This window comes from Biomphalaria glabrata, chromosome 2, assembly GCF_947242115.1.
Source record: "Biomphalaria glabrata chromosome 2, xgBioGlab47.1, whole genome shotgun sequence".
Classification (NCBI taxonomy): Eukaryota; Metazoa; Mollusca; class Gastropoda; family Planorbidae; genus Biomphalaria; species Biomphalaria glabrata.
The window spans coordinates 10,143,608-10,158,367 of NC_074712.1; the positions used below are offsets into that span (position 1 = coordinate 10,143,608).

A 14,760-nucleotide genomic window follows, 5' to 3' on the forward strand; every position below is an offset into this window, starting at 1 on the left:
AGCGAGTGAGACAAACAGGAAGTATATAGAACAAAAAAAAAACAATAAGAAAGAGAGAAAAAGAAGACGCCGAGAAGAAAAGAGAGTGACAGCGCTAGAAAGAAAGAGGAAGAGAGAGATAGAAATGAAGTCATTTGGTGGATGTATCAAGAAGAAAAGGGAATCCAGTTTTCAACTTAATTAAATTCTACACAGAAAAAAAAAAGAATCTGAACTTCACAATTTTTTCTTTTCATCAAAGTTAATCGAATTTTAATTGATGGACAAACTTTTGTTTGTTAAGCCTGACAACAGGAATTTAGAGATTAGATCTAGATTAGATTTCTTTTTTCTCTTTATACTGCATTTTATAGAAAGAATTCAATGAAAGCTCAGTTATATAAACATTTTTTTTAAAAGATTAGTTTTAAGTTCAAATAACAACATATTTAATTTGATTAAAACATCCGATGATTTTAAGATTAAATAATTGTTTTCTGTCTGTAGTGTAGAAATGATTCAGGTATATATTGAAGTAATTTTGTGGTTAGATTTAAGGTTACAAAAATGGTTATCTTAAGTGGTGACAGATTGTGTTAAGAAGGTGAATATTAGTCTCCAGTCCAATGGCTTGGCTAGTCCATTTGGAGATATCTGACTCGAACTAAAAGAATATTGTCTCTTTATCAATAAATTAATTTAAAAACATGTTTCATTATTTTATGGTCTCCGTTAGGTCAGTGTAATATGTGTACAATGTAGCTTCTTCTAATACGCCAATGCGATCTCAAATTGACATTGTATTAAACAACATTTAGGTGTTTGAGAGTTTCCACTTTATCAACAACTGTGCAGTTTTCACACTGAAACATTAACAACAAAATGTTGTAAAAAATACTTTAGAAAAAACACAATAAAAAGAACTTATATTAAGTGTCTTGTATCAATTAGTTTGGATCAGTCATGTAATTAAATTTGTAATAGATCTAGACTAACAGTAAAAACTTACTTACTTAGGTCCTCCCGCGCCGTTCGGCCCCCCACCTGGTGTTCACTGCTCTGAGGTCCTCCATGAAAGTGTGGCGCCAGGTTCTACGAGGACGTCCCGTTTTGCGTTTTCCTCGTAATTCATTTTGTCGGAGAACATGTCCCGCAAACCTCATGCGACAATCTGTCACAACCTCACTAAGTGGTCGACTCCCAGTTCGGCATAGAATTTCCTTGTTTGGGACCCGATCTTTATAACTGACTCCTGAAATCCGTCTCAGCCATTTTTGTTGAGCTACATTTAGTCTTTTCTCAATTTTGCCAGATAACTTCCATGTCTGACATGCATATGTTTCTGATGAGATGACGATTGTGTTAAGAAGGTGGATATTAGTCTCGAGTCCAATGGCTTGGCTAGTCCAAATAGGCTGCAGCCTTTGGAAAATGCTCCCTCCATTTCCTATTCGACATGCTACATCATGGAAGGCATCTCCATCATTTGTTATGATGCTCCCAAGTACGTGAACTTGTCCAACTCTTCAAGCTTTGACTCGCCAAGTCTGACGGCGACAGCCTTTGCTTTACATCCCACTCGTAAAATTTTAGTTTTATCCAAGTTTATGCAGAGGCCAGAAAAAAAAAGGATTTATAAAAAAAAAGGAGGGGAACGACCTGAACTCATAACTTAAGCCTTCTCAGGCTTCTCAAGCCAACACGGTAACCAACACGGTAACCAACACGGTAACCACTTTGCTAGCAGACAGCCTATGAACATGAAAGATTGTAGAGTTATCTATTGTTTTTAGAGTCTCGTCCTATTTTTCACCAAGTCTCAGATGAGGACATATAAAGGGGACTAATTCAGCTTATACCACCACTTCAGTCAAGTATAAATTTGTTTTTGGTCTGTACCCCTCCAATTAGCTGAAATCGCCCGCAGTGGACCCCAGGAGAAAGATTTTGCAAAGCTCAGAAAACAGTTGACCACTTGACGCCCCAGTGCGGCCCCAGACCCCTGACCTGTGAAGGGGGCGTCTATTGTGAGAGTATAAATCAATCTTGGCTACTTTAGGTTGTTGAACCCAGCAAATCAGAATGGATCATCTAATTTCTATCTGCTGTCCTAACACCGGGTTACTGTTGATACGCATTGAATGTAGCGAAATGACAGAATTAGTTGTGTTTTTATAGGGCCCATGAATCATGGCCAGTTATGGCCCAATTAGAACTTAGGAAGAAAATTTGTTTGTTAATTTGAAACACTTTTAAGTCGTTTAACTCTATTAAGATGTAAAAACATTGACTTTTAAGACACTATTACTTATATGCAGTCCTAACTGAATCAAACGTTATGACATAATTACTTATTTTTACATTGGAATGTCTTTACATTTATATTACTCTTTTGTCTCATAATAAATTTGTCTTATTGGTTGGAGGTGGCCCCACCAAGATGTTCTTGAACCCGGGTCCACGGGTACCTTGCTATGCCACTGCTACTAGTGTGATACCGATATTTACTTGTGTAGAAGTCAGTGGTTACGCCGCCGTACAGATCTACCGTCTCTTACCGTCACTTAAATTAAAATTTAACGTAACACAAATAGTCCAAGATTTAAACTGCAATCTTGCATAGTACTTCTAATGTGTCTTAAAATGAATACGTATTGATTAATAATATCGTTTTATCCCGTGCTTTTAAGAATGTTATGACCCCTACATTGCGCACTGTCATTAGGTGCGAGACTGTGCACCATCAGACACAGGACAGAGAAACGCTAAAAGATAGAGGAAGTCAAAGATGGCCGATAATTAGATCTAGGATGTAAACAAGAAAGAAGTGCTGCTATTATTGGTTCCTCTAGTGGTACATTTGTTATCGCATTACTATTGTTCTATGATTAAACTGTAGTTTTGATATATCCCTTTCGTTGAGGTTCTTTGGGCTCGCTGCTGGCTAAGTTACAGCAATAGGTTAAATGTTTTCTTGGAGGTTCAGAGTGTGCCGATTTCAATTATTCCGACAGCGGATTCCAGCCATTTTAAAACCAATACGATGCCAATGTCCACTAATTCTCATCGTATGACCTCAAAACAATCCATTACAAGTTTGTTTGTTTGTTTGTTTATTTGTTTGTTTTCTAGCGGTGGTTGATTTTGAAACCAATACGATGCCAATGCCCACACATTCTCATCGTATGACCTCAAAACCATCAATTCGAAGTTTGTTTGTATGTTTTTTTGTTATCGGTTTGAAAGTCTAACCTACAAGATTGCAAAAGAAAGTTTGTGTTTTCTGTCAAGAACTTGATACCAGCTCTTGACGGCTAGAGTGGTTCTCACTACTTCGACTAATATAATGTATAAAGCTAATATCAGAGATAACGATAAAGTAAAGAAACACAATAATAATAATAATAATAATAATAATTATCTCACACTTCGGACACAAATTTGTATTTGAAATTGATATATTGATTTACAATTAGGCGTTAACCACAAACATTGAAAATACTTTAAAAGAATTAAGTTGATGTTTATTAATATATCAAGTCAGCAAACGTTTCCAAAGACAGTAGGGACTATAATATGTAAAAAAAAAAAAAGTAATATTACTATTTTAAGGTGTTTTCTTTAACCTATGTGATTCCAGAACTAGACTATAGTAAATCCAGAGACATTAATGCTTGGCTACGATGGACTTTCTCTGTCTGTCCCTGTCTCTCTCTCTCTCCTGCACGGATCCTGGAGACCATCGACTCAGCTTGCGCAGTAGCCTACTAGTCAGTGGCGTAGCATCCATGGCGCGAAGGGGTTTAATGAACCCGGGCCCACGACCAATGCGAGCCCACAGCTATGGCGTAGCAACAATAGCGCCAAGGAATTCATTACTCTTGGGCCCATGATGAATGGCCAGTTGGAGCCCACAACTTAGGAAGAACATTTGTTTGTTCATTTGAAACACTTTTGAGTCCATTTGTTTGTTCATTTGAAACACTTTTGAGTCGTTTAACTCTGTTAAGAAGTTGTAAAATCATTGACTTTTAAGATACTATTATATGCAGTCCTAAGTGAATCAAACGTTATGACATAATTGCGTATTTTTTAAAAAAGGTACGATCTTTACATTGGAATGTCTTTACAGTTAGATTACTAATTTTTTGTCACACTAAATTTGTCTTATTGTTTGGAGGAGGTCCCACCAAGATGTTCTTTGAACTCGGGTCCACGGGTACCTTGCTACGCCACTGCTACTAGTGTGATACCGATATTTACTTGTGTAGAAGTCAGTGGTTACGCCGCCGTATAGATCTACCGTCTCTTACCGTCACCTCAATTAAAATTTAACGTAACACAAATAGTCCAATATTTAAACTGCAATCTTGCATAGTACTTCTAATGTGTCTTTAAATGAATACGTATTGATTAATAATATCGTTTTACCCCGTGCTTTTAAGAATGTCCTATATAATACTATTGTAACCCTGCCCTGCACCAGTGCTTGTGGTGCGCACGAGCGCACTATTGAACCTGAGATGAACTCCAATTGGTGACAAGGCTGGAAGGATTAGTCCTCCCGTAGAGCCTTGGCGAGAAACTCTGCTGTTAGGCGTAGTGCCTTTAAGCTCCCATACAGGTCAAGTGACTCAAGTGCAGACAAACTACCCCGCAGCTCCGATCGGAGCTGCGGACACTCTTGCAAGAGATGCTATTGGGGCTAGGGGGCGCGAGACAGCAGGTAGATTGGTCATGAGGCCATCAGGTGAAAATCTGCTAAATCACTCTCAGATTTGACAATATTTTTCAGAAGAGAAAAAAAAAAATAGATTCTAGAAACATTATTTTAGACACATGCAGATCTAGGTATAATAAAAGACCAAAGACTGAATCATTTATTTCAAAATAAAATGCTGCACATATTTGAATGACTGGTTGTTGAGCGTCTCACTAATGACACACAAGTACTGGGTTCGATCCTTATACTAAACAATTTTTGTCAAGGACATAAAATATCATAGACTATATATTACTCGGACTGCCATCTCTGCGCACTAAGCCTATATATTTCAATAAATAAGTCCCGTACACCGAGGCGTCCTTGGTTGCATGACTAATTGACTTGCAGTAGATTTTTTTTACTATATAAAGAAACCATTCCCGAAGATTTTTACCGCCACTTTTACAGCAAATCATGAATGGAAACTTAATTGTCATAGAAGATGTTACAGAGTTAAGTGTGCACAAACCAATTTGTGACATAGATCTATAACTGTAAAACTTTATAACTGATTTTCTGAGCCAATATAGACTAATTAGCCAAGCCTGTATTTCGTGTATTTTCTTGTTTACGACATTGTGTGATTTGTGATGCCAGTTGGGATTATTTTCTTTGTAAATCACATTGACAATCGACACAAATATCGTATGGTGAATAAACGTATGAAAAAATAAGTTTTTTTTGTGAGCTAAAAGGTGGTCGACGTAACAAAGATGACCCATGGAGATTCTTTCAAGACCAGCTTAGGCGTCAACTTGCCTTAGCTGACATAGAAGACAGCATCTTGGTTACATGCGGCTTTTGAATGATAAAATAGAAATAGTATGAATCACACATTTCAGTATATTCTGTGACGTTTTATGGCAACCTATAATTACACAGTGCAGGCCAAGCCACTGTCCTGTTGGCTCATATTTCTCACGGTTATGGTCAAATTTCGATTCACGGTGCCCCAATATTCTGTTTGACTGTCCAGACTGGCTGATCTCCGTCTCAACAGGTCAGAGAAACCAAAAATTCTCGACCTGTATGGTGACATGTATGCACTACGCAATACAGCAGGGTTTCTGTCCAGGGCTTTTGCAAAGGAGGATTTGAGCCTCTCAAGCCCTCACTCAAATGGAGTTTGATGATGTTTACTTTTTATGCCATTTTTTTATGTCTTGGTGAGATTCATTTTAAAAATGAATTATTGATCCGCAGCTGTCGAAGTATTGACTAGCCTTTGTAATTATTACTGCGAACGGTAGTAAGAGCCGCATCGTCGTCAAACATCTTTCCCTAATCAGGATATGTCGTCTTCTCCTTTTGGTCAAGCCAGTTTAAGAAGCCTTCCATCCAATCTACTGCTGATATATCTTCCAGGTTTTTAAAGGCGCTATGAGAGTACAGACGAAACTATTCCGAATAGTGTTGATGGCCAAAACTCAACCTTGCTTTACCCTGTTCTTGATAGATAATACCTAAGCGTCTAAGAGGAAGAAATGTAAAACTTTTCATGTGAAACTGACTGTAGTTTCAATAGCTTATTTGGACAGACAATTTTCACTAGTAAAAACCACTTCTGACTAGTGTGAGCATATTGCTAAATGCAGTTCATATTTCTATTTCTTTCTACTCAAGTCACCCAAGAGAAATTTTATTGAAAAAAATTTTTTTTATAATGCATGTTTTTTTTTTTTTTTCCTAAAGGAGCATACTACTTCCAAAAACCTGTTACAATGAAGGGATGAAATCTTGTATACTATTCTGTTTGTTTTGTGAAATGAGAAATACATCAGAAATGGTCATCTTCAGTATTTAATGTTTCATTTCAAAATGATAATTATAGTAATACATATTTGCAATGAAAACCATACAATCATTTTTTTTTTAGAAGTATAGATTATTAAACTTGTAAGTGTCTGAACAATACTACATTGACATTAACTTATTATAGACTTTATACAGATGTGTATCTTAAGCTTGACTGAAAGAGAAAGTAGCTATAATTTAAAAAATACCATTTAATAGTCTGAATATGTAACTAAAAATTGAATTATGCTATCATTTATTGACAAGTGAATATTAAAGTAATGATGTGCTTTAAGTCTCATGTTAGTTAAAGCATACAGTATTGTTTTTTAAATCTTTTTAGTGTGCTAGTTAACTTGATTCAGGTTACATTTACAGTTAAAAAAAAACAACAACAAAATGTTTAATAATTGAGTATACAATTATTCAAAGTTGGACAACTATTTATTAAATGTATATCATACAATGAACAAAATATGTTTAAGATTATTTCAAATAACTCTGCCAAAATATTAATACCGGTATTACTAAGAACAATAATATCTTCAAATTTCTTAATATTATAAACACAATATTTCCTGAAGATATTTTTTTTAATTATAGAAATAATGCTCAATTCTTCAAAAATAGTAGTTTTCAAAATCATCAAATCAAGGACAACATAATATTCATGAACTTCCAGCTATCAGCAAGGTACTGGTAGATATTATGGAGCACATTCTCATTCAACTCAGAGGATCACAGGCATTGGACAAATTCTAGGACTGTTGATGGAATAGAAACAACATACATTAAATTCAAACAAGTCACCAATTCAATCTTAGTTTCATAAAGTACCAAACTTCCATATGTTCAAGTCCTTTACAGGTAAAATCAATTCTGAAAACATCTAACAAAACAGTTCTTTAAAAAGTATATTAGGAGTATAGTAAAGTATATTAGAAGTTTTACATAAAAAAATGCTATGAAACAAAAATAGATGCAAATGTATTATAAAAAAAAAAAAGGAATACCAGTAGTATAATAATAACAATATTTAATCTTTGACATTTTATTCAGTAATATGAAAATTTAATGAATCATTAAATGCACTTGAAAAACAAGGGAACAGATTTAAAAATAACTTCAGGAAATTTTCTGCACAAGCATGCTGAGGTAACCCAAATAAAAAGAGTCATTGAATATTGTACTGTGCAACTGAAACAATTTTTTTACTGCATACATTAAAATATGAACATATCTTTGCAAATTTAAAGGAAGAATTTGAAGACTGCTTTTATTCTTTTTGCACTAAGATTAAAGTATTAGATTCTAAGCTGCCCTACTTACTGGAAGGAGGTGCGGTGGCTTAACGGTAAAGCGCTTGGCTTCCGAACTGGGGACCAGGGTTTGAATCCCGGTGAAGACTGGGATTTTTAATTTGAGTCTTGAGTCCACCCAGCTCTAATGGGTAACTGACATTAGAAGGGGAAAGTAAAGGTGGTTGATCGTTGTGCAGGCCACATGACACCCTGGTTAAGCGTAGGCCACAGAAACAGATTATCTTTACATCATCTGCCCTAAAGACCACAAGGTCTGGAAGGGATACTTGACTTTTTTTTTACTTACTGGAAGTTTCATAGGAAGAGTTTCTGACATAGCAAGTGAGTTTTGTGGCATCCATCTTATTGATAAACTCCTAGGGATAAGAAAGAATAATTTCTTCTTGAAATATACATCTGCGGAAAAGAAAAGATCAATTGCTTTTAATGTGAGCAATAAAACGATTCTTATTAGATTTTAAAAATCTCTAAAAATGTATAGTGTTTTAGTTCAAAAAATTATGTAAAGATTTTCTTTAAGCATTTTCTCAACTCATCTGACATCCTTTTCCACCAAGATATAACTGATTAATCTGTACTTCTAATTGACAATTGTTGCACTATATACTTAATTCTTATGCCAGAAAGTATAATTTGAAGGAAAACACAGATAACAAAAGAGTGGTATTGGTCTGCATGAACCAATTATCACTTTAAAAATACCCTGCACAGGCTGAAGGGAATATGATGTTTTATTTACAACATAACAATATTGTGTAAATATTCAAATAGAAAATTAGCTTTAAACAAAATAGCACATGGATTCTTACAATTAAAATAGACTTACATACCGTTTAAAAATAAATTATTAATTACTTAAAAACTTACTGTTAAATGTATTTATACAGCTTCTGGCACTGTGTGAAAACTCCTTTGAAAACAATAAGAACATAATGTGGCCGTATCTGGGTAAGTACTTGAATCCACACATTGAATGGTAGCAATTAGAGCACTTTTAGTACCATTCAACATCCTTTGTGTACTTCTTTGGTACTCAAAAGTTAAGATTTAGATCTACAGTGAATAATAGCACAATTTGGTAACTACTTAGCCTACTGGAATTGTGAGAATAATCAAAAAAAGAAAATAGAACCAATTAGAATGTCTAGTCCAAACTAGTACAGTTGTTTATATCTAGGCAAGATATGAGTAGTGATCAATAGAGCCAGATCTAGTACATGAGTAGGATAATTGGCAATGGCTGTCAACAGTAGTATTGCTAATCAGAAACATTAAATCTTTATAATCAGTGTATATGAATAGATCTAATCTAGATACAGATTCTAGATCAGTAGATGTATAGATATAAATATAAGTATAATATAAGACATAATAAGAGTCAAGGTCTATTATTATTAATATTATATAAAATATAGATATAAACTAGATATAGATTAGAGTCGTTAGTAAAGATAAAGTTGATCTTAAAAGAATGATCTGTGAGCCTAGCACTTCCATTCATGATTCACAAATGAAGAAGCTAAGGGCTAAGACTTACGATGAAGTTAAAAAGATTTAGAGATTAGCCATGACTATGACCATGAACAAACTAAGTAGTAAGATGAAGCTAACTAATCATCTAGGTCTATTATTATTCAGACTTGATATTTATCCTATATCTAGTCTAGAGCTAGAATCTACATAAAATACAGATCTAGACTAGATCTTGATTCTCTGGTGGGTTTATCAGACACAGCACAGATGATGAAGCTAGGAACTTGACTAGGCGGTTTTGACGTTCAAAATATTATTAGTGGTAATTTTGTGAACAGCACTATAGGGATAGCCAGATTTTTATAAAAACAAATTCTGACTTAGCCAGATTTTTATAAAAACATTCTGATTTACCAACCCCAACCGGAGCATTTACATAAATAGTGTTTTAACTAGTTTATTAATAAAATAAAGAAACTATATAGTAATGTGTACTGTCGCACTTGACGATAAAGTTTTTAGCCATAGGTTACTACGTGTTTACGTGTAGGCCTACGATCACTTTCTACTGATTCTAGAATGTTATTAGGCGAAGAAATATTTGGAACAGTATCAGATCTATTTATAGCTTTTAGAAGAATTGGATGTTATTTGGGATTCTAGTTAGTTAAAAAAAACCACTAATAACTTAAAGGCCGAAATTGTTATTCAGATTTTCAAATTAATCATAAATACATCATTGATTTTATTTTTTATGGATGATTCCAATACTATAGATCTAAACAAAAAGTTGGTAAAGAGTGTAGGCTTATTGACTCACTGGCTGAGTTACAGCAATAGGTTAAATGTTTTCTTGGAGGTTCGGAGTGTGTCGATTTAAATCATTCCGACAGCGGATTCCAGCGATGGTTGATTTTGAAACCAATACGATGCCAATCCCAAACGTTCTCATCGTATGACCTCAAAACCATCCATTCGAAGTTTGTTTGTTTGTTTGTTTATTTGTTTATTTGTTTGTTTTCTAGCGGTGGTTGATTTTGAAACCAATACGATGCCAATCTCAAACGTTCTCATCGTATGACCTCAAAACCATCCATTCGAAGTTTGTTTGTTTGTTTGTTTATTTGTTTATTTGTTTGTTTTCTAGCGGTGGTTGATTTTGAAACCAATACGATGCCAATGCCCACACATTCTCATCGTATGACCTCAAAACCATCCATTCGAAGTTTGTTTGTATGTTTTTTGTTATCGGTTTGAAAGTCTAACCTACAAGATTGCAAAAGAAAGTTTGTGTTTTCTGTCAAGAACTTGATACCAGCTCTTGACGGCTAGAGTGGTTCTCACTACTTCGACTAATATAATGTATTAAGCTAATATCAGAGATAACGATAAAGTAAAGAAACACAATAATAATAATAATAATAATTATCTCACACTTCGGACACAAATTTGTATTTGAAATTGATATATTGATTTACAATTAGGCGTTAACCACAAACATTGAAAATACTTAAAAAGAAGTAAGTTGATGTTTATTAATATATCAAGTTAGCAAACGTTTCGAACGACAGTAGGGACTATAATATGTAAAAAAAAATAATTAGTAATAATACTATTATAAGGTGTTTTCTTTAACCTATGTGATTCCAGAACTAGACTATAGTAAATCCAGAGACATTAATGCTTGGCTACGATGGACTTTCTCTGTCTGTCCCTGTCTCTCTCTCTCTCTCCTGCACGGATCCTGGAGACCATCGACTCAGCTTGCGCAGTAGCCTACTAGTCAGTGGCGTAGCATCCATGGCGCGAATGGGTTTAATGAACCCGGGCCCACGACCATTGGGAGCCCACGGCTATGGCGTAGCAACCATGGCGCCAAGGAATTCATTACTCTTGGGCCCATGATTAATGGCCAGTTGGAGCCCACAACTTAGGAAGAACATTTGTTTGTTCATTTGAAACACTTTTGAGTCGTTTAACTCTGTTAAGAAGTTGTAAAAACATTGACTTTTAAGACACTATTACTTATATGCAGTCCTAAGTGAATCAAACGTTATGACATAATTACTTATTTTTTAAAAAAGGTACGATCTTTACATTGGAATGTCTTTACATTTAGATTACTAATTTTTTGTCACACACTAAATTTGTCTTATTGGTTGGAGGGGGTCCCACCAAGATGTTCTTTGAACTCGGGTCCACGGGTAACTTGCTACGCCACTGCTACTAGTGTGATACCGATATTTACTTGTGTAGAAGTCAGTGGTTACGCCGCCGTACAGATCTACCGTCTCTTACCGTCACCTCAATTAAAATTTAACGTAACACAAATAGTCCAATATTTAAACTGCAATCTTGCATAGTACTTCTAATGTGTCTTTAAATGAATACGTATTGATTAATAATATCGTTTTATCCCGTGCTTTTAAGAATGTCCTATATAATACTATTGTAACCCTGCCCTGCACCAGTGCTTGTGGTGCGCACGAGCGCACTATTGAACCTGAGATGAATTCCGATTGGTGACAAGGCTGGAAGGATTAGTCCTCACGTAGAGCCTTGGCGAGAAACTCTGCTGTTAGGCGTAGTGCCTTTAAGCTCCCATACAGGTCAAGTGACTCTGCAGACAAACTACCCCGCAGCTCTCGGAGCTGCGGACACTCTTGCAAGAGATGCTATTGGGGCTAGGGGGCGCGAGACAGCAGGTAGCTTGGCCATGAGGCCATCAGGTGAAAATCTGCAAAATCACTCTCAGATTTGACAATATTTTTCAGAAGAGAAAAAAAAATAGATTCTAGAAACAACATTTTAGACACATGCAGATCTAGGTATAATAAAGACCAAAGACTGAATCATTTATTTCAAAATAAAATGCTGCACATATTTGAATGACTGGTTGTTGAGCGTCTCACTAATGACACACAAGTACTGGGTTCGATCCTTATACTAAACAATTTTTGTCAAGGACAAATAAAATATATATTGTTATGACCCCTACATTGCGCACTGTCATTAGGTGCGAGAGTGTGCACCATCAGACACAGGACAGAAGCACGCTAAAAGATAGAGGAAGTCAAACATGGCCGATAATTAGATCTAGGATGTAAACAAGAAAGAAGTGCTGCTATTATTGGTTTCTCTAGTGGTACATTTGTTATCGCATTACTTTTGTTCTATTATTAAACTGTAGTTTTGATATATCCCTTTCGTTAAGGTTCTTTGGGCTCGCTGCTGGCTAAGTTACAGCAATAGGTTAAATGTTTTCTTGGAGGTTCAGAGTGTGCCGATTTCAATTATTCCGACAGCGGATTTCAGCGATGGTTGATTTTGAAACCAATACGATGCCAATGCCCACTCATTCTCATCGTATGACCTCAAAACCATCCATTACTAGTTTGTTTGTTTGTTTGTTTGTTTGTTTATTTGTTTGTTTTCTAGCGGTGGTTGATTTTGAAACCAATACGATGCCAATGCCCACTCATTCTCATCGTATGACCTCAAAACCATCCATTACTAGTTTGTTTGTTTGTTTGTTTGTTTGTTTATTTGTTTATTTGTTTGTTTTCTAGCGGTGGTTGATTTTTAAACCAATACGATGCCAATGCCCACACATTCTCATCGTATGACCTCAAAACCATCCATTCGAAGTTTGTATGTTTTTCGTTATCGGTTTGAAAGTCTAACCTACAAGATTGCAAAAGAAAGTTTGTGTTTTCTGTCAAGAACTTGATACCAGCTCTTGACGGCTAGTGTGGTTCTCACTACTTCGACTAATATAATGTATAAAGCTAATGTCAGAGATGACGATAAAGTAAAGAAACACAATAATAATAATAATAATAATAATAATAATAATGGCCGCCGGAAGCTATGGCGTGTTTTCCTTCTCTCTGACTCAGTGCACTTTTTAGCGAGATCAAGGAGGTATTTGTACTCTAGACTTTACAAATACTGAAGCACTGCTACATGGTTGTAGGTCTGCATGTATTTAGGATGTTTTTATGCATTGGGTTTGGAGACTTCCTTGGTTTTAAGATCACTTCTTATCCTAGACTAGGGACGCCATTTTCGCTGCGTCACTTCCATGATTACTAGACCTAGATCTAAAAAGCTTGTTTACTGAGACAGTAGATCTAAATAAACTAGTCAACGCACGTTCATTTTTTTATCTTCATTTTTGAATTTTGATGAAATAGAACGGACCCATTGCTTCTTCCAGGACAGCGATGAATATGAAATAAATTAGGCGGTAAATATTATTCACCAATGAGTCGAGTGTTTACTGAGGGTAATTCACAACCTCATGACCAAACACAAGAGGTCGGTCTACTCCCTGACTCGCACCCCACACAATTGAGAGGTGCTGTTGGTGGTAGAACCGTGCACTTATCAAAGTGTACGATCCCTAGTCAACCAGCGCATGTTGACACTTTGGCACGACAGCTGGGATTCTTCGGACAAGGGGCGTGAGCTTTATCGGGCAATGAGGAGACCAGACAGAAGGGATGCATGGTGACAATTGAATCGTGCGGAACAGGCAGCCCTAGCCCAGTTCCGGGTCGGCCATTGTCCAATTGGTGCTTACCTCGGACGATGGAAGGAGAACTACGACACACGGTGTCGCCATTGCATGGAGGACGATGAAACAGTAGACCACATTCTTTATGAATGCAGAGTTCTGCACGAAGGACGTTTGGGACAAGGCTTAGATAGAGAATACTGGTTCATGTACGACACAGAGGCTGTCCTTGTACGGGGACAAGGCAACCTTAAGACTCACTGCTCGCTTCCTCTCACGTGCTCTAAGGGAGTAACTCTCAGCATGTTGTTCGTTGTCAATGGGGTTTCTGACTCGGTGGTAGAACAAGAGGAGCCAAAAGGATCAAATGGACGAGAGAAATGAATATAGACATTATCAAATCGTTCTTCCGTGTAAACATTTGTGATGATAAACCTCTCCCAGGTTATAGGCAAAAACTCTCCCTGGAATTTAACAAATTTTACCCTAATCTAAACCTTACAGAGCAGAATGTTGTAGACAGAAGATCTGTAATAATTAAAAAATGTTATTTGACCCCTGCAGAAATTGACGTGATAAGAAGAGAAGTAGGTCATGAGCTTCAGATACAAGAGCTCATCTCAGATATAAACGACACGCCCACACAGCCGACCAACGAAGACATTAGTAGAACACCAAACCAACAAAAGAATGACCCAACATCGGCAATAAGCAATGAGCTACACTCAAAATTTTCTAATCTTATAGACCGTTATAAAAACACCAATCTTAACTCTAGGCCTCGTATCCCCAAGCTAAACGTCAAGATAGAGACAAACACATATATTAATGAAATAAATAAAGTCTTAGCCAATCATTTTGAAACACCAAGAAACTTGTTTGAGACACATCTCGCTATATACTGCGAC

At 36.0% G+C, this 14,760-nt stretch overlaps 1 long non-coding RNA gene across 1 annotated transcript; it reads right to left on the bottom strand.

Annotated features, from left to right (window-relative positions):
* Positions 1-7,047: 7,047 nt before the first annotated feature.
* LOC106062802 (uncharacterized) lies at positions 7,048-9,155 on the bottom strand. Its single transcript, XR_008776313.1, has 3 exons — positions 8,728-9,155; positions 8,147-8,256; positions 7,048-7,302 (listed from the first exon to the last, which is right to left on the bottom strand). It is a non-coding gene; the product is annotated as an uncharacterized LOC106062802 (long non-coding RNA).
* Between the last annotated feature and the right edge of the window lie 5,605 nt (positions 9,156-14,760).